Below are 24,403 nucleotides of genomic sequence, written 5' to 3'. Positions count from 1 at the left end.
TGGTTCTGACAGATGAAATTCTTCAAAGAACTTTGAGGCATTGTTTACCTTAAAGAATCTAATACCAAGTGGTATTAATACCACTTTACAATGCCTTGGTAAGGCCACACTTGGAATACTGCATCCAGTTTTGGTCACCACAATGTAGAAAAGATGTTGAGACTCTAGAAAGAGTGCAGAGAAGAACAACAAAGATGATTAGGGGACTGAAGGCTAAAGAATGGTTGCTGGAATTGGGTATGTCTAGTCTAATAAAGAGAGGGACAAAGGGGGACATGATAGCAGTGTTCCAGTATCTCAGGGGCTACCACAAAGAAGAAGGAGTCAAGCTATTCTCCAAAACACCTGAAGGCAGGACAAGAAGCAATGGGTGGAAACTAACCAAAGAGAGAAGCAACCTAGAACTAAGGAGAAACTTCCTGACAGTTAGAACAATTAACCAGTGGAACTACCTGCCTCCAGAAGCAGTGAATGCTCCAACACTAGAAGTTTTTAAGAAGAGACTGGACAGCCATTTGTCCGAAATGGTATAATCGAAGCAAAAAACTAAATTCCCCTCCTTTGAGCACATAGTATCAAAGCACAATTCCCTCCTCCAATTAACTGTCATAAATCACATTCCCCAATTAGCTTGAAGCCCAGCTCGCTCTCCCATTCTCCAGCCCGCCAATTTCTTATCAGCTCTGGTTACAAAAACCTTGTTTCTCATGCTGAGTCCAGTGTTGTTATGGCTAGCTGGACATGCCCCCTTCTACAACCTTTCTTGTCACAGTTGTTAAGTGAATCACTTCAGTTATTAAGTTAGCAACACGGTTGTTAGGTGAACACGGCTCCCCTATTGCCTTTGCTTGTCAGAAGGTCACCAAAGGTGATCCCATGATCCCTGGACACAGCAGCCGTCATTAATATGAACCAGTTGCCAAGCGTCCGAATTTTGATCACATGACCATGGGGATGCTACAACGGTTGTAAGTGGAAAAATGGTCATAAGTCACTTTTTCCAGTGCTGTTGTAACTGTTGGGGTTCCAACTAATGGACCCAAACAAATCAGATTCTGAGGCTTGAAGTTTCCTCAAAGAACATGTTTATTGGATACATAATATCGGCATGGTGAAAAGTGAAACCAACTCTAAAATTCCTCTTAGGGGATTCAATGTAATTAAATGTAACACTTCCCTCCCCCTACTATGCTATTGATCACGCTACCCAATGAGGGCAATTGACGGGTTCCATAACACTTCTTCTCTCCACTTTCCAGCTCCTGTGAGAATGACCTTGGTTCCCCTGGGATCACTCCATGTTTAGTCTAACAATACTTTTGGTTTCTTCCCTCCCCCCCCTCCTCCCAACCTGTGTGACAACTGAGAATGACAAAGATGGCTTCAGCCACATTCATTTCAGAAGTTGACAGTAATTCTGAATGGTCACTGAACAAATGGTTGTAAGTCAAGGATTACCTGTACATCTTAATCACCCTAAAGGTGATGGTGTCTATGAGAGTTTTAGAACCAGCAAATTCAAAGATCTGACTCTGATTTTCTTACAACCTACAGTAGTTGTAATTCTGCATTTTTTTCTATAAAGAATGAAATTTTGTCCTACTTTCACAATCAACCTGCCCTAATCAAATTCTGCTCTGTCCAAAAGTTCAAGTCTATTTACTAACCTTCAATTCCTTCTGTAAACATTCTCTGATCATTCACCAATGTGCATTTTGGCTTCTATGGAATTCTAAGTTGTGTTTAATTATGTTTAAAAAAAACCTTTTTGTTACATAAAAACATAAATTAGAAATGTGATTGATGCAACAGGGTTTATTCTTGCACTGCTTAGCAAAGTTTTAACACTTAAAACGTGTCATGCTGTGGTCACATGAATGAGGATCAAATTGCAAAGCAAATATATAAAAGAGCAGAGAATGCTTTGAGAGGAAGACCAAGGAACAAAACTGGTTGAACAAAACTGGCAGGATTCTGGAAAAGAGAGAGTTTAAAGAGCAAAAAGCAGCGGTTGAAGAAATGGATCCCACAGGGTGGAAGCAAGAATGGTTTGGAAGGATACAAGGAAATGAAGAGGCATTGGGCAGATGTGCACTTTCTGATTACAGACTCACTAGTATAAAAGGAAAAGCAGAATGTGCTTCCTGAATGTAGAGATAGATGATATCATCCTCTGCCTATGCCCAGCCTAATGCAAATATACCCCACGTCCATATCTTCTAGCTGAAACAAAAAAGTGTTGTTTTCAAACCAGAACTACCTTCACAATATAGGTAGTCCTCAACTTACAACCACAACTGGGGTCAAAATTTCCATTGCTGAGCAATTGTTAAGTGAGTCGCGTCCGATTTTAATGAGCTTTTTTGTCATGGATGTTAAGTTAATCACTGCATTTGTTAAATGAATCATACGATTGTTAAATGAATTCAGCCTTTCCCATTAACTGCTTGTCAGAAGTGTCAGGCCCCGTGAAACATTCCTGGGACGCAGTGGTGGGATTCAGCCGGTTTGCACCGGTTCAGGAGAACCGGTAGCTAAATTTACCTGAATTCGGAGAACTGGATGGATTCTGGAAGTCCAGTCTAGGCCTCGGAGGCCTCCCAGGCCTAGAACGGACCACCGGAAGTGCATGGATACCACTTCCGGAGGTCCGTTTTAGGTAGGCAAAAATCAGAAGGAATCTTTGCAGATTAACAAATTTTAGTATAAGGCGGAGTTCCCCAACCTTCCCGGGTTGGCGGCCTGGAGGGGGGAGGGGGGAAAGAGGGGATGGTTTTGTGGGAGGGGCAGGCGTGGGCAGGTGCGCACGCAGAAGCATCCATTACTTACATGAGTGAAGCCCAAGTACCTGTGACACTCGCGCGAGTGAGGCCAAAAGTGCCCGTGACACTCACGCAAGCGGGGCCCCGAGCACCTGCGACACTTGCATCAATGGGGTTGCATCAGCCAGCCATTCATGCAGCCCAGTTGCAAATAGGCCATGCACTGGTAGCGGGTGGCCGCCCACAGATTGGGGACCCCTGGTATAAGGCATAAACCTTCGTGAGGGTACAATCTAAGTAATGTAACTCTTCTTCAAAAGAAAACTTTTATTGTGAGGGATATAGACTATTTTTTAATTTAAAAAGTCATAGGCAATTTAGTTTAGGGAATTCCCTATGTAGATAGCAAAGTCTCCTGCCACTACTATAGAAGGATTGGCAGAATCATTATTCTAATCAAAATAGAGATGGCAATATCACTTGTGAATAAATTGTGACAATCTGATTTTGTACTTCATCATCCATTTCTTCCTTCTCTCACTCATGATATATTCATGTTTCTTCTCCTGGCAGTTACTTTATCCAGTTATTTATTCTCTTCCTTAACTTTTTATACCATTCTATCATTTTGTTAAAAGGAAGATTTTAACCTATCCTGCTCATCCATTCTTCCAGCAATTCATTCATGTAGTCATTTCTATCTTTTTAAACATTTGATACATGAGACTTTTCAGTAGCAGTATGTTCAGCCTTCTCCTTGGGCCATTCTATCAACTGCGTCTTTTATTATATTTGACAGTTTTATCAATGGAATTCAGATTGAGAGCATAAGGAGTGGAGATAGATCTTCCCCAAATAACTTTCAAGAGAAACATTGGGAGTTTGGGGTAAGGGAAGGTAATGGAAGTGGTTTCAGGAAGTAGTTGATGGGGAAATCTTTGAAGAACCCACTATTAAAGCTATGAACTTCTGCTGATTGGGCAACAGGTGGATTTGGATCTTTCGAAATCAGGACACATGGATTCCAGTAACTGCTAAAACCTGAGATTGAAAATCTTTTTATAGCACATGGGAAAACATCTCTAACTAAATGGCTCATATGCTGCTTTAGGCATCTTGCCTAAACTGGTTTCTCCATATCAGTATATAGTAGAATAAATTGGATTGTAATACCCAGACTACTAAATCTGGCCATTTAGCTTTAAGGAGCTCAGCAGCATGAGAAAAAGACTTGCAATTCATTAGGTTATAGCAAACTTTGGCAGTCAGAAATTCTGTTTGCTTTATTTTGTTTTTCTATATTGCACTTTTACACTGTTGTGAGGATAACAGGATTTTTATCCAAAGAATTCAGAAAGTATGTATTAAAAGAGGTTATTTATTAAGAGATAGCAAATTACTCGTAATAGTTTATTATTTTTACAGCACAGATTATGTCTATTTTAGTTGGCTCCTTATTCTTCTTCCAAGTTCCCACATAAAAGAACGATGGATCCTTCTGGAAGGTTCTCTGGCACAACTTGTCATCATTTCCCCTAGGCTTTTAAGAAAAGTCTTGATTGGTTCCTGAAAGAAATAAACACATAATTGCTATTCTGAAGCCAACAAAATTGTAGCTACAGCAGGTCTTCAAATGGTGCCTTTAAGATTGGAAGTCATCTTCAAAGGGGTTTAACCTAAGTGGAAGCTGTTCATATTAGACCAATTCAAGGAACAAGCAAAGCAGAGATTCCAGGATATTCTTTGTAGTAAGGTATAATAACAGATTTAATTTATTTATTGTTTATATCCTGCCTTTATTATTTTTACAAATAATTCAAGGTGGAGAACATATCCAATACAACTTTCTTCTTTCCCAACAACAACAATCTTGGGAAGTGAGTTCGGCTGAGGGAGAGTGACTGCTCCAAAATTACCCATCTGGCTTTCATGGTTAAGGCAGGACTACAACTCACAATTTCCTGATGTCTAACCTTGTGCCTTAATCTTAAACTTAAAAGTCCATCTAAGGATCCAATCTGGGGCTTTCACCAGGATCAGGGATTTAGTCTTCCGATCTTTCGGACTCTTGCTGGAGCCCACACTCAAGGAACTTCTGTCTAGCACAGTGGTTCTCAACCTTTTTAATGCCGCGAATGGTTGTAAGGCGAGGACTACCCAACCGGTCGTAAGTCGAGGACTATCCAACCAGTCGTAAGTTGAGGACTTTCCCTGCCCGGGAGCACCGCACATGCATGGTGCTACCTCCTGTGCCAGCCGAGGTGTAGCTGGCAAGCGGCAGAGACGGCGCAGGCCGACCACCAGCTAGGCCACCAGCTGGCCCAGCCCAAGGGAGGTAAGGCACCCGCCGGGCCCCATGCGCGCCAGCAACCCTCCCTGCGCCCACCAGCCTCCCACCTCCCACCCCTGGCCCTCTTTTACTTACATTTTTAGTAGTTGCTCAGCAGGGAGGGGTGGAAACTTCCAGACAGCTCGCCTTTGCTGCAGACAACTTGCAGCACCATTTGCAGAATGGGATTTTTGGTGGGCTCAGCAGGGCAGAGACAGCCTGGACAATTCCTATTGGCTTTTGAAAGCCCATAGAATTAGACTCTATTCAAGAGAGTCTATTCTATGGGCTTTCAAAAGCCCATGGAATAAAAGGATTAGCACAGCTAAGGAAAAGGGGGGAAAAAATGGCGGACTGTGTTGTTTGGCGACCCCCGTGAAATGGTCGTTCGACCCCAAATGGGGTCCCGACCCACAGGTTGAGAACCGCTGTTCTAGCAGAATGTGTACTTTGGGCTATTCTACGTGTGGTAGCATTACAACACATTGCCCAGTACAACATAAAAAAAAAATCCAGCCCCTGTAAAAATTGCCCCCCTAAAAAAAAGATTTTCAGAGATAGCTCTGTGAGTGAATTGGGTGGTCTTTAAATTTGACTTGTAAAATTGAATATAAATATGATGTTTAGAAATATCTTTTTCATCAACCAAGCACTCCCCTCCAAAGACAGGACTAATAGCCAAACTTACGTGGGTCTTCAGCCTTTGAAAAATGCCTCTTTAAAAAACCACAATCGTGATCAGGCTCTTTCTCCACTTCCTTGGATGACTCAGTATTCAGAAGGAAGAAATTCTGCTCCGTGGCATTATAGAGCGGCCACCCAGCCTCGGTGGTCAGCAAACCCGAAGGATTCCTATGGAGGAAGAAAAGGATGCTGATTTTCCAAAGAGACTCGTCTTGATCTGAGAAACTCCACCCAAGGGAGACTCTCAAAGGGGACGTTAGTGCCCCCTGCTGGTTGGAGACTTGGCAGGAAGGTTTATTAAGGCTTTTAAATACAATAAGAAAGGGTCCAAGTCTCCATCCTAAGTTGAAGAACTTTGCTTTGCTACTTTCTTCGTATTAATTATTGCACTGATCTACAACTGGTACAAAATATGTAGTAATATAGCTTCAAGAAGGACAATATGGGTAGTCCTCAAGTTATGACCAGTCACTTAACAAACATTGGAAGTTACAATGAGCTTCCCCAGAGGTACGTACGACTCATTTTTGGAGTTATGATGGCCGCACACATGCACACAAACACACACTCATAAACACACACACACACACACACACACACACACCGAGAGAGAGAGAGAGAGAAATACACGGGCGTACCATTTAGTTATGTGGTAGTATTTGGTGCTTGATAACCGGCTCACTTTTACTACCATTTGCGATTTCCCACAGTCATATGAATATGCTTTGCAATGTTGTTGCTAAATTCTGGCAAACAACGTGGATTAGGGAAAATGGATTCACTTAACGACTGCCACATCTGCTTAACAATCATCATAAAAGAGCCAGTCATAACTTCAAATCCAGTCGTGAGATGCCTTAACGTAAAACCACAAGAAGTTACTACCAAGGAATGCCTGTACTGACTCAATGGGCTGGAATATCAGTGTCTGGTGAGGTGTTTTTCAACCTCAGCAACTTTAGCACATGTGGACTTCAACTCCCAGAACTCCCCTAGCCAGCATGGTTAGCTGAGGAATTCTGGGAATTGAAGTCCACACTTTTTAAAGTGCCTGAGGTTGAGAAGCTCTGCGGAAGCTTGTTCACTGTCTCCCTCGCCTATACCAACAGATTCCTTAAAGGGACCATTCATAATACATTTACAAACATGTAATAGATTCACAACATTAGTTCATGTTAAGATATTTAAATTGAGTAACTGGAGCAGTGCAGTTGTGCAGTGAGCCAGAACAAAGTTGTGGTTGATTGGTTGAAGAGTCCTGGCTCCTACATGAGGCTACCTGTGCTGTGATTGGTTGCTGTGGGTTTGGGGGGGAGTTTCCCCTTTTTCCTCACCTTTTTCTTCTGTGTGCCCTGTGTGCTCTGTGATTTACCTCATGATGCTTCTGTTTGCCTGACTCTCTTGTTTGCAGATTAGATAGTTGTTAAATACATTTTATATAAAACTGCAAGTACATGTCAGTGTCTGTGATTTCATTTGGACACCATCTGCGCAATTCACTGACCGTTCAGGATCTAGCTTGTCATATGGCTGCTCAGTCATAGCAGCCAAAGTTCAATATCTCTAGAGTTCAAAGTTCAAAATCACTAGAGATTTCATCTACCCTCTTCCCAAAAGATATTCTAGTGATATTGAACGTTGGCTGCTATGACTGAGCAGCTATATCAAAAGTTAGATTCTGAACTTTTGTTCATAAAAGATTGTGAGGAGGAGCAGGGCTGCTAATCCAAACCCTGGTCAGCTCCTCGTAGACTCTTGAAATCTGCCAATCCCAATCCACTCCCCCATCCACACACACCCTGGCCACCCTCCATCTTGGGAGTTTCCCCATTACTGCTTGCTTTACTACTTACTTACTACTTACATAATCACCATTTGCAATCTTCCCAGCTGATTTTCAATAAGCAAAGTCAGTAGAGGAAGCTCAATTCACTTAATAATAAGACTCACTTATTAATGCAGTGATTTGTATAACAACTATGGCAATTATATGAGGGGCTGCCAAAAGAAGAGGGGGGTCAACTTATTTTCCAAAGCACCAAAAGGCAAGACAAAAAAACAATGGATGGAATCTAATCAAAGAGAGAAGCAACCTGGAATTAAGGAGAAACTTCCTAATAGTGAGACAATTAACCTCCTTTAGATATTCTTCCAAAGCCCTTTTTTCTTCTTCAACCATCTGATATACTTGCAACAGTCCACGCCCACCTATTTGCCTTGGTAAGTAGAGTCTGACAATGTCACTGAGTGGATGAAGGGCATGATTCATTGTCATTATTTTTCTGGTCTTCCTATCCATTGCTTTTAGGTTCTGCTTGAATTCAATCCACTATTCCAGCTGTGTATCTAATGACTGGAATTGCCCAGGTGTAGATTGCATTTATGGTATTTCCTCCACTGAGTTTGCCCTTTAGGATCTTCTTCACTCTCTTGATGTATTCACTTCTAATCTTTTTCTTGACTTCACTGTACTTGATGTTGTCAGCTTCAAAGATACCCAGTATTTGTAGTAATCATGTTCATCCAGACTCTTAATGTTATTTATGTGGGACATCTTGATTCCTTCAGTTTTCACTATTTTTCCTTGTTTGATAGTGAATGTGGCACATTTGTCCAATCCAAACTCCACTACAATATCTTGGCTATATATATATGGACAGTGTTGAGCAGCGATTCTATTTCAGATGGAGTTTTTCCATACAGCTTCAGAGGTGGGATAGTCTGGCAGATGTTTTTGATGTTTGATAGCCATGGTCTGAGTTATCCAATACTGTTGTCAGAGGAATCAGTGCAATCACAAGTAGTAGCTGTGACAGTGAATCTCCTTAAAATATTCCTCTCTTGATATTAACCTCTCCCTGCAACTGTGTGTTCCATTGTGCCATCAGTCTTTGCACAAAGTGCTTGATGCTTCTACTGACACCTGTTATTTCTAGGTGCTTGATTATCCAATCATGTGGCATGGCAGAGAGTTGAATGCAGTGGTGGCATTCAGCTGGTTCGCACCAGTTCAGCAGAACCGTTAGCTAATTTTTTGTTGCCTAGGCTCAGAATGGACTTCCGGAAGTGGCATCCACACAGAGAATTCACCTATCTGAATCCCACCACTGGTTGAATGCCTTTTTGTAGTCAATCCATGCTATATTCAGGTTGGTCTTCTTTCTCTTGCAGTTTTCCAAAATCATTTTGTCTATTAGGAGTTGATCTTTTCTTCCTCTGCTGTTGGGCCAGTTTCCTTTGTGCTCAAGTGGAAAAAGATTGTTTTCAACCAGAAATCTGTTGAACTGCATCAGCTATCATACCAGTTAGCAATTTGAATGTTGCTGGTAAGCAAGTAATTGGCCTGTAGTTGCCTGGTGCTGCCCCTTTTGCTGGATCTTTCGTTATTGTTATCCACCTCTTTTAACCAAGCTGTGTCCTTATGGTATCTTTTTGGGTTATCCCATATCTGCTCCCAGAATTGCACTATTTCTTCTTTGTCAGTTTCACTGCAGTTTCTCCATTGATACATTGGTAGAAACTGTTATGTCCCGAGCCTTTGCAAACGGCTCGGGCGTTTGCAGGCAGTCCCGGGCAGGTGCAAAGCTGCCCGGGACCAGACAGGCTGTCGCCAGCGCCGTGCGCATGCGCGGGTGCTGGCGCGGGAAAAGTAACCCATTTACACGGGAGTTGCCTATATAAGAGGCTGTGAGGCGTTTGGGCTGAGCTGAAGCCATCTTCCTGTAAGCTGAACGCTGAATAAAAGAACCTGAGAACTCCAGCTGCTTCTCGTGTATGTTTTCCCGCCAAGGACGCAACACTGGCGACGAAGGTGGGATGCCTTGCACTACCTGGAAAGGAAGAAGTGTAAGCTTACCCGAGGAGTCCTGAGCGGCGGAAGAGGAACGGCGTCGACTCGGCAGCTACCCGCCAATCCGGTGCGCATTCGGGGGTCGGCTGGCTGATAGACCCGTCTCCTGAAGATCCGAAGATGGCGAAAATCGGAAGGCTTTCGGAATTCGACGTCTCACATCCAGAGCGGTGGGAGTCCTACGTATCCAGAATGGAGAACTACTTCAAGGAAAATCAAGTGAGGGAAGATAGCTTGAAGGCGGCCACCCTGCTTTGCGTTTGCGGCCAAGACGCCTTCGAAATCGCAGAAAATCTTGTAGCACCTGTTCCAGTAGAGTCTGTAAGCTACGCAGACCTGAAGAAGCTGCTGAAAGAGCACTTCCACCCAAAGGTGTCCGTTATCTCATGGCGCCACACCTTCGAGCAGAGGGATCAACGGTCCAGTGAAACAGCCAAGGAATACATCGCCGCGCTACGGAAGGCCGCCAAGCCCTGCGAGTTCAAGGACCTCGAGGAACGACTGAGGGACCGATTCGTGTGCGGGCTAAGGCATCGAGAGCTACAACAGAGACTTTTTGCCAAGGAAGAATTATCCTGCCAAGACGCCTTAAGGGAAGTCACCGCAGAAGAAGCAGCAGGCGGCGCCATCAAAAACATGCGGCCGATCAGAAACAGTGCAGAGGGTGCGTCCGTGCACCAGGAAGACGTCCGACGAAATTCCGAGGAGGATCCGGACGAGGAAGTCGACCGTCGACACCCCGCGAAGGAAGAGAACCAGAAGGGAAGCTCTTCGGCTCTGCTCAAGTGCATCGGCTGTGGAGGTCGCCACAGGAGAACCGACTGCAAGTTCCGCTCCGCTACCAGCCGGGCATGCGGCAAACAAGGGCATATTGCAGCTGTGTGTCTGAGCCGACGAAAGGCACAACCCCAAGAAGAACGCCTGAAAGGTACCAGATTCCCCAGCCAGAATAGGGTAGGGTTTTGCGCTTCGCGAAGAAGCATCTGTAGAACAGGCACACACAAGCCCAGGAAGAAAAAGCTGTCACTCAACGTGAAGCTACAAGGGGTTCCATTATCTATGGAACTAGACACAGGGTCTGCCCTGTCCATCATTTCATTGCATACATTAAGGAAGATTTGTTCCAGTAGTGGGTCTAAGGCCAAGTTAAGGCCTTCTGATATTGTATTAACAGATTTTCAGAACTCAAGAGTGTGTGTTAAGGGGGATGCCACCCTTAACGTGCAATACAAGAGTTTTGAAGGTCCACTAGACTTATTAGTAGTAGGGGGTGAACGAACGAGTCTCATAGGACTCGATTGGTTTGAGGCCCTGGGGATACACGCCACAGGACTCAACAGCTTACAAACACTCGACCTACAGGAAGTCTGCAAAGAATTTGCAGATGTTTTCAGCCCCCAGCTGGGCACATTCAAAGGACCACCTGTGTCCTTAAAGCTAGACCCCACTGTCACTCCCATTAGGATTAAAGCAAGAAGGGTCCCTTTTGCTTTAAAAAGTAAGATTGACACTGAACTAGACAAACTAATCCAACAGGGAATCCTAGAACCTGTTGATTCCAGCCCGTGGGAGACCCCCATTGTCACGCCTCTAAAGGCAAATGGGGACATTCGCATTTGTGCTGATTACAAATGCACACTCAATAAGGCATTGCAGCAACATGCCTATCCTGTTCCTGTGGTCAGTCACATCCTGGCCTCTCTCAAGGGGGGGGCGTGTTTTTGCAAAGCTTGACCTAGCTCAAGCATATCAACAGCTGCCTGTGTTGATGATGATGCTGCCATAGCTCAACCCATTGTGACCCACAGGGGGCCTTTAAAGTAAAAAGGCTACAGTTTGGAGTGAATGTCGCTCCTGGGATTTTCCAAAGCGTAATGGAAAACACACTACGAGGTATACCAGGGGTCTGCCCCTACTTTGACGATGTCTTGATTGCAGGAGACTCCACACACATTCTAGCTGAAAGACTTAGGGCTGTCCTGTTAAGATTCAGGGAATCAGGCCTCAAGCTCAGAAAAGACAAATGCAAGATCGGGGTGCCTTCTACTGAATTTCTGGGATTCAAAATTGATGCTGCTGGGATTCATCCTGCTGAATCCAAACTAACTGCTATTTTACAAGCACCCAGGCCAAAGTCTAAGGCCGAACTTCAGGCCTTCCTAGGCCTCCTGAATTTCTACCATTCTTTTCTTCCACATAAAGCTAGTGTAGCTGAGCCTCTTCACAGGCTACTAGACAAACAAGCTGTGTGGCTGTGGTCACAAGCACATGAGGCTTGCTTTAAAGAAGTCAAGGCCTTGCTCACTTCTAACAGTGTTCTTGCACATTTCAACGAGTCTCTTCCTGTGTGCATCGCTTGTGATGCATCCCCCTACGGGGTTGGAGCTGTCCTGAGTCACCTCAGGTCTGATGGAACTCAGGTTCCTATTGCATACTACTCCAGAACACTGTCTTCTGCCGAGCGCAACTACGCTCAGATAGACAGGGAGGCTCTGGCTGTTGTTGCTGGAATTAAAAAATTCCACGATTTTCTATATGGCAGGCATTTCACGGTCTTCACTGACCATAAGCCTCTGCTGGGACTGTTTACCACACGTAAGCAGACTCCCACATCATTTCCCCTAGAATGCTTAGGTGGTCTATTTTCTTTTCGTGCTGCATATGATTTTTCATTACTCCACAAGCTGGGAAAGAAATGGGCCATGCTGATGGCCTCAGTAGGTTGCCTCTGCCAGTAGTAGAAGCTGACCCCGCGCCAGCTGTCAACATTCTATCAATCCAAGCCTTGCCCGAGCTCCCTCTTAGTGCCAGGGATGTTACCGCTGAAACGGGTACAGATCACACACTTTCACGTGTTCGCTCCTGGGTCCTGTCCGGGTGGCCTGAGCACTGCCCTAGTCCTGAGTTTCAGAGTTTCTGGTCCAAAAGAAACGAACTGTCCCTTTCTCAGGGTTGTCTGCTTTGGGGAAACAGAGTTGTCATTCCCACCTCAATGAGGACTAGGGTCTTAGAATCCCTCCACGAGGGTCATCCTGGCATTGTCCGTATGAAGGCTCTTGCACGAAGCCACTTGTGGTGGCCTGCTTTAGATAAAGATATTGAGGCTAAGGTGCATGCATGCCACCTGTGCCAACGATCTCGCCCAGAGATGCCCCAAGCTCCTGTGCATAGATGGGAGGAAACACAGTCCCCATGGTCTAGGGTGCACATTGACTACGCTGGGCCCTTTCAGGGCCAGTTCTTCTTGGTCCTTGTTGACAGCCATTCAAAATGGCTTGAGGTTGTGCCTGTCTCATCCACCACCACTGCAAAGACTATTCAGGTACTGAGGGGGATTTTTGCTGCACACGGGCTGCCAGATGTCATTGTGTCCGACAACGGCCCTCAATTCACCTCCTCCGAATTCCAAGCTTTCTTACAGGCAAACCTGATTCGTCATGCCACGTCTGCGCCTTTTCACCCGTCCACCAACGGTATGGCGGAACGCATGGTGCGCATCGCAAAGGACGCCTTGAAGAGACTCACCTACGGGGACTGGCATCACAGGTTGGCTGACTTTCTCCTTTCTTATCGCACCACACCGTCCACTTCTACAGGGAGAAGTCCAGCTGAACTTCGTTGGGGGCGCCAACTTACTACTAGACTTGACCGGTTGCATCCGGACAGACTGCCTTCATCTACCTCACATCCTAGGGCACCTAGACAACTACTTGTGGGTGCCCCGGTTTGGGCTCGCAATTACGGGCCTGGTCATACATGGGTCCCCGCTTCTGTGTCCAGGATCACAGGTCCTCTCTCCTACGAGGTTGCCCTGGACAACGGTCGTGTCCTACGTCGGCACATCGACCAACTTCGCTCTAGGCGAGACTTTTCTGCTGAGACTCCTGGGTCTTTTCCAGGGGGGGAGGGGGACCCTTTGGAGCAAAGGGAAGGGCAAGAGTTACTGCCCATCTCCACTGAGGGAGCCACAAACGGCCCATCCCAGGGTTCCGCGAGAGCTCCGAACAAGAATTCCATGAGCTTACCTAACTACCAGGCATCCACGCCTACTCCAGCCAGGGAGTCACCCCGGGGGCATACTCACGTTCCACACACGTCACACAGCACTCCAGTCACGGAGGATACCCGGGGGCATCCCAACAAATCATTCCCCGCAAGAGAGCTGGCACACAATCCCCAAAGTTGGCCTGACCTTACCCCAAATCCTACAGGGGGTCAAACATACACAGAGCTAGTCGAGGAACCAAGTCCCGACTACAACAACCCTAGCACAAATCAGGGAACACCTGAGTTTTGGGAAAGTACAGAAACCCACACGAGCCCGAGCACAGAATGGGGTTCAGGGAATGGACAGCCTCCTGACAGGTCTTGGACTGACCTAGGAGGTTCTACAGAGACGCCCAGCAGTGGCTATCACTTCAAGGGGCCTGAGGGTCTACAGCTAGGTAGGTCAACCAGGTCACAAAGCAACAGAAGCCCTGGCCTGACGAGCCCGGTGGGCAAGCAAGCAGGCCAGGCATCGGGGCACAGTCCTTGGAAGACACCAGGGCACAATAGAGAGAACAGGCTCACGCCTCCCTCCAGTCAGGGGACTTATGCCAGTAACCCACAGCTAAGAAGGTCACAGAGAGCAAAGAAATCTCCTAAGTACCTAGAAGACTACATAACATTGCTGGCAAGGCAAAGGCCAGTAAACAGTGGGAGCACTGGGGAGCAAAATGTCATATAAAATAAATGTTGTATGTTGGTAGTAGTTTTAGCCCGGGGGAAAGGGGTGTTATGTCCCGAGCCTTTGCAAACGGCTCGGGCGTTTGCAGGCAGTCCCGGGCAGGTGCAAAGCTGCCCGGGACCAGACAGGCTGTCGCCAGCGCCGTGCGCATGCGCGGGTGCTGGCGCGGGAAAAGTAACCCAATTACCCGGGAGTTGCCTATATAAGAGGCTGCGAGGCGTTTGGGCGAAGCTGAAGCCATCTTCCTGTAAGCTGAACGCTGAATAAAAGAAACTGAGAACTCCAGCTGCTTCTCGTGTCTGTTTTCCCGCCAAGGACGCAACAGAAACGTTTCTGATTGGATTGAAATTGAAGGTTCTGCCTATAACACGGGTTGGCAATCCACGGCTCTGGAGCCGCATGCGGCTCTTTCAGCCATCTCCTGCGGCTCCCAGCCATGTGCAGTGCCAAAAAAAAATGGAACTAAAAAAGTTGAACCAATCAATTCAAACTTCTCACAAAAGAAGTTTGAATTGATTGGTTCAACTTCTTTGGTTTGTGGGATGCTGTCTGCCTATCAAGCCCCGTGGGCTTGACATAGATGGGAGGGGGGAAAGACAGCTCCAGAGAGAGGCAGCCCCGCAGCCAGAAGCCGGCAGTCCAAGCGGAGCACCACGGAAGACCTATCGGTCAGCGTGGAAAGCTCCAGAATTGCCGGTGAGCAAGGCCTGCCATCCACGGCCCAGTTCCGCACCCCGACGACCAGCTGGACCGGCTTTCACTGCTCCAGCCCGGGGACACCAGCGGCATAGAAGGCAGTTTGGCAGTGCTGCCGTGGGCGGGGTGTCCTTCCAGCGGACAACTTGGGCCTGGATATTTCCTGTGGCTCGTGGCTCGGGACTGGAGATGCTGGTGGCACATGGCCCAGACTGTCAGCGTTGCCGTGGGACCACCCCCTGTGCTGCTAGCTAATGTGACATGCTTCCAGCGGCAAAAAAGGGGCTTGAGTGGTGGCGGAACAAGAGACACTGGGCAGCACGAACTGAGCACGGTCTTGATAAGCAACAAGCCAAGGCCCCATGTTCCTCCTGCTGCCGCTCAGTTCGTGCTGCCCAGTGTCTGCCTGCCTGCCTGCTTGCAGGCCTCTGTGCTCCTTCCCCAAAACGTGCAATTGCTCGGAGCCCCTGCCCCAAAAGGTGCTGTTTCCCTGGCCAAGTTTGCAAGTCTTGTTGGCAAGCCAGGAGTACCAAAGGTCCGGAGGGTTCCCTCCTGCTACGGAGCCGCAGTGCCTGGGCTGACAAAGGGGGGAGTGGGGGCATCTGGGGCCTAAAAAGTCCTCCAGGACAGGCTCGGGATCGGCCCTCTTTCCCTGGCCACAGGAGAAGGGGAGGCACAGAGTCTCCACCCAGGCAGGTGGGCGAGTGAAACCCCGAAACCTTTTGCGTTTGTTTGCAAAGAGAAGCATGCCGCATTAGCTGGCACCACAGGGGGTGGTCCCATGGCAACGCCGACAGTCCGGACCGTGCACCACCAGCGTCTTCTCTTTGCAAACGAACACAAAAGGTTTCAGGGTTTCGCTTGCCCACTCGCCTGGGTAGAGACCAGAGTTGGCGGCTCTAATGTCCTACTATCGTTGGCTGCAATCCTATCCACCTGTTTTGCCCAACCTATCGCAAGCCAACTGCTGCCTGGTTGCTGAATTAATACCTTGGGGGGGGCGCCAAGACCACACAACCGTGTGATCCCAATGACCGAGCTGACTTCACAGAAGCCTTTGGACCTTTCCTGTCCGATTGAGCTCAGTTTAGGCAGGGCCCTTCTTAGCGTAGGGTTCACATGTTAGTTAGTGGGGCTGACTCTAGTTCTCCAGCAAGGGTGCCGTGCTGCGGCCTTCCTCCGAAGTGCCATCCTCGGACGGTAATCCAAGGCACCACTTTCACTTTCAGCCGGCTCCTTTGGCGTGGTCCCAATTCTGCTCCAGGGAAACGAGGGCGGGGCGGGGCGGTGCTGCCTATCTCAGTCACACAAACGAAGGGTCGTGTAAACACCACCAGATGGCTCCGCAGTCGTGGTGCCGGCGCCGGCAGAGATGAGCAAGCTGTTGCTCCCGGGGTCGCCGTCCCGCCACTATGGAAGATAGCCTGGTCCGTGCCTTCAGCCTCCAGCAGCTCCGCCGTGCCCAAGGCAGGCCCCCCACTCGCCACTTCAGCAAAAGAGGGAGAGCGCAGGGTGGGGGGAGAGCAATGTTTTCCAAGGGGAGGAGAAGCCAGGATGGCAGAGCCGTCCATACCAGAGCTGGACGGGGGCAGGGCTGGTGCATGTGTCACCTTAGGCTCCACTCTTTAATCAAGCCCTGTTACATGTGCATGTGTGCGCGTGAGCATGTGTGCGCAGGCGCACATTTTGCGGCTCCCATTTTTTTCTTTTTGTGAGGGAAACGGGTCCAAGTGGCTCTTTCACCGTTTCAGGTTGCCGACCCCTGGCGTATAATCTGCAATTCAAGCTTCATATCTGCTGATCTGTAGCTGTTATTTGTTGCTTTATTATTTCCAGTGCTTCCTTGGTCTTCTTTGTTTCTAAGTGGTATTCTTGGTTAGGTATTGTTTGGTTTTCTTTTTCTTCAACTTCTTTTCTTTCATCTGCAGTTCTAGCTTGCTTGCATCTGATCTCAACGTGCTGATCTTATTTTCCTTGTCGGAGTCCTCTGATAAAACCTCTCAAGTATGGTTGAACCTCTGGCATAGCTCTCATCTTCCTCAGAGCACACAAGCCCCACAACCACATCAAGGTAGTGCCTCACTGGGGGATTATTATTATTATTACTACTACAACTACTACAATAATAACATTACCTGTATTAACGTGACCTGTAAACATACACAAAGGAATAGTGGGCATTACTTTATGATTGTATTACCTTAGAAATAAATTGTACTTGTTTAATGGGCTTTCCTTGGATTTAAAATACAAATTTAAAATACAAATTTATAGAAATAAACTGAATCACTTACCCAGTTCTGGCAAACTCCACCCAATATTGCATCATCTTACGGCTCAGTCTGGCTTCAGCCTCTGTGTACGTTTGATTGACGGGCATCACTGATTCAAAGGTCCCAAAAATGTGAGAAATCTCAGCATCATGTTGTGCCCCAACCCATTCAGGCCAAAATGAGGCTGAAGGCTGATGTGCGAATAAATAGGCATATACAGGACTCCCAGCTTTTCTGAAATTTCTTGCAGCTTCAATCAATGAGCATGCAATGAACCAATCTGCAAAGAATTGGGACAGAGCAGAGCGGTATTTTGCTGGGCTGTGATTTCTTTCACTGTACCTCAGGGCAGCCGTCTGAACAAAATCTTCAGTTGCCTTTGGCGCCCATAGTCTTATTCCTTTCAGAAGCTGCTCCTGATTGATGAGACTTTTGTTGATGTCAGAGAAAACATCATGGACAAATGAGCCCCCTTCATCAGAGGTTTTTCCTAGGAGGACAGGTTTGACCTGAATTTGCCCCTCCTCCATCAGCTTTTCTGGATCACCAAGCAAAAAATCCCCATCTACAGTCGGACTGAAGGAAAATTTCAGTTCGAAGCCACCTGACAAGTATTTAGAACTTTGATGCTGAATAAATTCAGAAACATTTTTTGTCTGCAGACAATGCCCTACATTGGTATTATTGTCCTCAGAGCAACCTAGCAAACGAACAAATTCCAGCGATGACCATTTGGTTTCTTCAGGAGAACTCCAAGCCCAGAAGGCATTGGCTGCTCCACTCTGCGTCACCGCTTGGGCAAAAAGGTCCTGGCTTTTTGGCGCAAGAAGATGGAAATTCACAGAAGCTGCTCCAGCACTCTGGCCAAAAATGGTCACCCGAGAAGGGTCTCCCCCAAAGGCAGCTGCATTCTCTTTTATCCACTTCAAGGCCAGCTGTTGGTCCCATAAGCCTAGGTTCCCTGGAGCAGCGGGTGGCAAGTAAAGAAAGCCTAAGGCTCCCAAGCAATAATTGGTAGAGACCACAATGACTTTCTCAGTGGCAGCTAAGGACGCCCCGTTGAACAAGTCAAGAGAAGACGTGCCCCCTACATATCCAGCTCCGTGTATCCAGAAGAAAACGCACTGGTGAAGAAGGTTGTGGGTGTGGTACCCAGATGTTGAGGGAAAGGCAATCTTCTGATAGTGGTGTTTTAGGATTCCATGTTGGTGCTGCAGGGTCCTCCACGTAAATACTTTGAGGACAGGAATTGCCATAGCTGGTGGCCTCCAAAGTTTGAGTCCATGGCTGATGTGGAAGAGGTTTCTGTAAACGCAACTTTCCCAGGGGAGGCTCGGCATAAGGAATGCCTAGATAGGCTGTCACAGATCCAGGGCCAGCCAGGAACTGCTTGCCCTTAATAGGGCTACTGCTGGTTATGATCACTGTATCTCCATTAGAAGCAGAACTGGAGACTAATGGAAAGAGGAGGAGGCAGCACCGGAGAGAAAGGCATAGCTGACAAAGCATTGCAATAGTAGGACAAGTGGATGGACTTGGAAAAAATTACAACCAATATGAGATTATTCCTCTTACTCTATAAGCCCACCTAATGCCAATTTATCATTGATTTGTTGTGATGGCGGTATTCTTCTTTTGCTGAGGACAACAATGGGGAGCAGGTAGTGACTTAGTCACCTTCGCTCGTCTCTATGATGTGTCTCCAAGGTTCCAGAAGAACCGCTTAGGACTCCTGGTTACCGATTCTCTTGCTCAGCGAATGGACAGGTTTGACACAGAATTGCTGGTACATCCTCTCCAGGGTTCCCAATAAAGTGTTGTTATATACTGTTTTTGTTATGTATATTATATGTTTCTAACTTATTCCAAAATCCCCTAGTGTACCAATCCCTATCTTGTGAAGTAAATAACAATGTAAAACAATCCCAAATCAACATTTTTCTCCTCCGATCCTGCTTTAAATCATCCAAGTATACAGTTGAATCTCTCTCACATACTATAGTAATATTTCTGTTACTAAGCAAGACAGTTGTTAAGTGAGTTTTGCTCTATTTTGCAACCTTTCTTACCACAGCTGTTAAGTCAATCACTGGAGCTGTTAAGTTAGTAACACGGTGGTTAAGTGAATCTGGCTTCCCCATGGCCTTTCCTTGTCAGAAGGTCTCAAAAGGTGATCACATGATCCTGGGAAATGCAACTGTCATAAACACATGCCAGTTGCCAAGCATCTGAATTTTGATCACATGACCGTGTGGATACTGCAATGGTCATAAGTTGCCTGGAGTCACTGAGAGTGAGCTGGGCAGCCATATATTTTTATAATAGTAGTAGTATTAGTAGTAGTAGCAGCAGTAGTAGTAGTAATAATAATAATAATAAAGTTGGAAGGGATCTTGGAGGCCATCTAGTCCAACCCCCTGCTCAGACAGGAAACCCTATACATTTCAGACAAATGGCTGTCCAGTCTCTTCTTAAAAACTTCCAGTGTTGGAGCCTTCACCACTTCTGGAGGCAGATTGTTCCACTGATTACTTCAGGGGTGTCAAACTCAATTTCACTGAGGGCCGCATCAGCATTGCGGTTGTCCTCAGGGGAGGCTGGGTAGGTGTGGCCAGGGTGGGCACGGCCTACTGGGTGGGCGTGGCTGGAGTGGGTGTGGCCTACTGGGTGGGCGTGGCCAGCTCTACATCATTCGTGTCAAGGGTGCCTGTGGTGGCCTGGGCAGGAGTGGGACAGATCTGAGGGTCTCTGGCAGAAGGGGGTGGGACCAGGGCAAGCGCCAAGGCATGGTCCACTGGAAGAGCCTGCTGAAACCCTTCCCCTGGAGCCCATCAACCCGGATATGTGAAGTAGGTGAGGGCCATTTATTGGCTACTTCCAGGTGATGGTGCATTTCTTCATTCCTCACAAAGAGTGACACCTCCCCAGCATGCACTCAGGGGACGGGGCCAACGCGCAAGGGCCGGTCCCTTGCTGTTTCCAGACCGCCTTGTGGAGCTAAGACTGAATGCATTTCAGCATAGATGGTCACCACAAAATTGTACACTGGCTCCCGGCCGGCCTGGGCCAGGCCAAGGCAGCGGGGGCCATTCCCTCACTGTTTCTAGGATGGCTTTGCGGGCCACATAAAACCACGTCACAGGCCGCATCTGGCCCCCAGGCCTTGTGTTTGACATGTCTGGATTACTTGTTCTAGCTGTCAGGAAATTTAGTTCTAGGTTGCTTCTCTCTTTGGTTAGTTTCCAAATAAGTTTGGTATTTTCTCTTTACATATGTCTAGCCTGGAACAGGACTAATAGGCTAGAAAAAAAATCAAGACATTCTAGTCCCTTTCCTGAAAATCATCTTCCAATTCTCTAAAAACACTGATTTTTTTAAAATTCTGCACACTTACCCGTTGCTCAGATTTAACAGGACTGCTTGTAAACATCACCTTCTGCTTATTCCAAAGAGGGAAGCCGTTTCAGAAATGACCAACTGCATCCTATCGCACACTATCACACAAATAATGATCCTGAAAAGGGAAACTTTATATATTTGCAGGGAGGTGCATTGACCAGTTGGATTCTGCCCATAAAGGGGGAGGAAGCTGCGAATATTGGCAAAAGGCTCCAGGATCAAAGAGAGGGAAAAGCAGAGAACTTCCTTCAAATGGGGTGAGAGAACTCTAGTGCAGAGGACAGTCACTATCTCTGGTGTGCAACCTGCAGCCTGGAAAAGAGCCATTACACCATCTGCCCAGATTTCAAAGGAGTTAAAGAACCTGAAATCAAATAACAACTCCCTGAGACAACTTTAAACCGGGATCAGATTCTGATCAGGTTCAGGTTTCTTGCTTCCTGCTGGGAATTGTTCCAATCGAGAAAGAAGGACCAATAACCAAGTTTGTTACCAAAGGTTGATATAAGCCATAAATCTTTCGTAGCACTTTTCCATAAAATCATATGGCTGAGAGAGACCTTGGAGGTCTTCTAGTTCAACTAGAAGGAGGAGGGGGGGCATGACAGCAGTCTTCCAGTATCTCAGGGGCTGCCACAAAGAAGAGGGAGTCAAGCTATTCTCCAAGATGCCTGAAGGCAGGACAAGAAGCAACGGACGGAAACTGATCAAGGAGAGAAGCAACTTAGAACTAAGGAGAAGTTTCCTGACACAACTATTAATTAGTGGAACAACTTGCCTCCAGAAGTTGTGGGTGCCAACTCTGGACTTTTTAAGAAATGATTGGACAACCATTTGTCTGAAATGGTATAAGGTTTCCTGCCTGAGCAAGGGATTGGATTAAAAGACCTCCAAGGTCCCTTCCAACTCTGTTATTCTGTTATATATTACTGTATAGATAGTACTTGAACATTGATTTGTATAAAGTTTTGAAAACTCTGAACTATTTCTAAGTAGTTGTTGAAACCACAGTGCAGTCAATTGTTAGGAGTGAAGCTGATAGAGCAAGGGGCAGTGTTTCCCAGACTAGTGAGAATTATTATGGAATCAAGAAGGGAGTCAAGCTATTCTCCAAAGCGCCTGAAGGCAGGACAAGAAGCAACGGATGGAAACTAATCAGGGAGAGAAGCAACCTAGAACTAAGGAGAAACTTCCTGACAGTTAGAACAATTAACCAGTGGAACAACCTGCCTCCTGAAGCGGTGAATGCTCCAACACCGGAAGTCTTTAAGAAGAGACCGGACAGCCATTTGTCCGAAATGATATACGGTTTCCTGCCTGAGCAGGCGGTTGGACTAGATGACCTCCAAGGTCCCTTCCAACTTTATTATTATTATTATTGATCATCGCACAGTCAGCCAGATGTTCAGACTGGATTTGGCATTTTGTCTACCTATCGAGTCCTTACCCAGGACCTGGGATAGGCAGATGTGGATTTTTGATGGTATTACAGATATCGTCGCAGGATGGAAGCAGTTCCTAATAAGGCCGCCTTTTGCAATTGACTAATAGCGAATTTGTCAATGCCAAAGGTGTTCAAGTGGTGCTCCAGTTCTTTTGGGATTGCACCCAAGGAGCCTATTACTATTGGTACTACCCTTGCTTGCTTTGCCACAGTCTTTCTATTTCTATTTGTAGGTCTTTGTATTTTGTTATCTTCTCCAGTTCTTTCTCGTCTATTCTGCTGTCTCCAGGCACTGCCACGTCCACTATCCAGACTTTTTTGTCTTTCTTATCGACAATTGTTAAGTCTGGGGTGTTCTGTTGCAGGTGCTTGTCTGTTTGAATTCTGAAGTCCCAGAGCAGTTTAATTTTATTATTATTATTATTACTATTATTATTACCATTATTATTATTATTATGTTGTCTGCTAGGTTTGTCAGGAATCTGTTTGATCTTCTACTTGGTGCAGAGTTTGTCTCCCAGCTGATGTCAGGGTAATTAAAGTTCCCCATTACTATTGTGATGTGCTTCCTACATACCTTAGTTAACTGACTAGCAAAAAGTCCATCTATTTCTTCTTTTTGATTGAGTGGTCTATAGTATATACCTATGACAATGTCATTTTCCCCCCTTTTATATTGATCCAAATGCATTCAAGACAGTTTTCATCATTGTTGTGCACGATTTCTGTAGAGATGTAGTTATTTCTTTTATAGGAGCAACTCAACCTCCTTTTTATTTGGTCTGTTTCTTTTAAATAATTTAAATCCCTCTAGCTGTGTGTTCCATTTGTGGGTTTCATCCCACCAATGTTCCGTAATGGCAACAATATTATATCTGCCCTACATTTACCCGAATTTCTAGTTTATTGTTTATTTATTTTATTGTTTATTGTTTATTTTATCTGTTTATTGTTCATACTCTGTGATTTGGTGTATAGACATTAGTGAATCCCCTCCTCTTTGCAACAGCCCTTCACGTGCTGGAAGTCAGCTATCATGTCCCCCCTAATCCTTCTCTTTGATAGGCAAGCTACACCTAGCTCCCTCAACCATTCATCATCATTACTCTTCTCTGCACACTTTGCAGGCTCCAAACATCTTTTTTGTATCAGGATGGCCAGAACGGGACACAGTATTTCAAGTGTGGACTCATCAGCACTGGGTAAAGCAGTATAATCCCTTCCCATTGTTTGACACTATCCCTCTATTAATGCAGCCTAGTACTGCTTTTGCTCTTTTGGCAGCTACAGCACACTGCTGGCTCATATTTAAGTGGTGGTCCGATCCCACTCACAGTTAGTGCCATTAAGCCAGGTAACATCTATTCTATACCTGTACATTTTATTTTTCTAGTTTAAGTTTAAAGCCCTACTTTTCTCACCACTGAGTTTCATTTTGTTGGATAGGCCCCAGTGTTCATCTGTCAACATCTTTCTGAATCTTGAGCCTTTCTTCTAAAGTATTGGTTATTCCTTCCCGCTTGACCTTGTCTGCAAATTTGATGAGATCCCCTCATTTAGATCATTTGTGGAGATGTTGAAAAGTGCTGGGCCCAAGACTGAACCTTGAGATACCCCACTGCATCCTTCTCTCCATGTAGATGTAGTTATATTAAGGACTACTCACTGAATGTGCTTGGTGCAAATTGCGAATCCAGCTGCAGTATTAACACTGTCCCAAATTTTTCTATCTTACCAAGAAATAGGTTGTGGACTTTGTCAAATGCCTTGCTGAAATCCAAGCATACTATTTCACTGATCCGCTAATGAAGTTATTTTATTTTACAAAAGGCAATAAGGTTTGTCTTTAACGAAACTCATGCTGGTTTCTAATAATCACTTTGTTTGTTTCTAGGTGTTCACAACTCCTCTACTTTATTATCTTTTCCAGGATTTTCTCAGGTATTGATGTCAAGCTGAGTGTCTTATAATTTCCTGGCTCCATTTTGTCCCCTTTTTGTAGATTGGGACCAGATCAGCTCTTTTCCCATCCTCTGGTATCTCCCCTATACTAGAGGAACTTTGAAATATTACATTTAAGGCTCCAAAATTGCATCTGCCAGCTCTTTCAAAACCTTGGGATGGAAACCATCTAGCCCAGGTGATTTGTATTCATCCAGGGTGGATAGGTATTCTCTTAGTAATTCCTTGCCTGTTTTGACTTGCATACCTGTTCTATCTTCCTTGGTGTTGCTTTT

General features: G+C 46.0%; 1 pseudogene; it reads right to left on the bottom strand.

The window, feature by feature from the left end:
• Positions 1 to 4,142: 4,142 nt before the first annotated feature.
• On the bottom strand, positions 4,143 to 18,832 carry LOC120316027 (annotated as a pseudogene).
• Between the last annotated feature and the right edge of the window lie 5,571 nt (positions 18,833 to 24,403).

Source organism: Crotalus tigris, unplaced genomic scaffold (assembly GCF_016545835.1).
Source record: "Crotalus tigris isolate CLP2741 ecotype Arizona unplaced genomic scaffold, ASM1654583v1 scf7180000019205.210441, whole genome shotgun sequence".
NCBI classification, from domain to species: domain Eukaryota; kingdom Metazoa; phylum Chordata; class Lepidosauria; order Squamata; family Viperidae; genus Crotalus; species Crotalus tigris.
The sequence above is the reverse complement of the archived record's forward strand: the minus strand, read 5'-3'. Positions and strand labels throughout refer to the sequence as shown.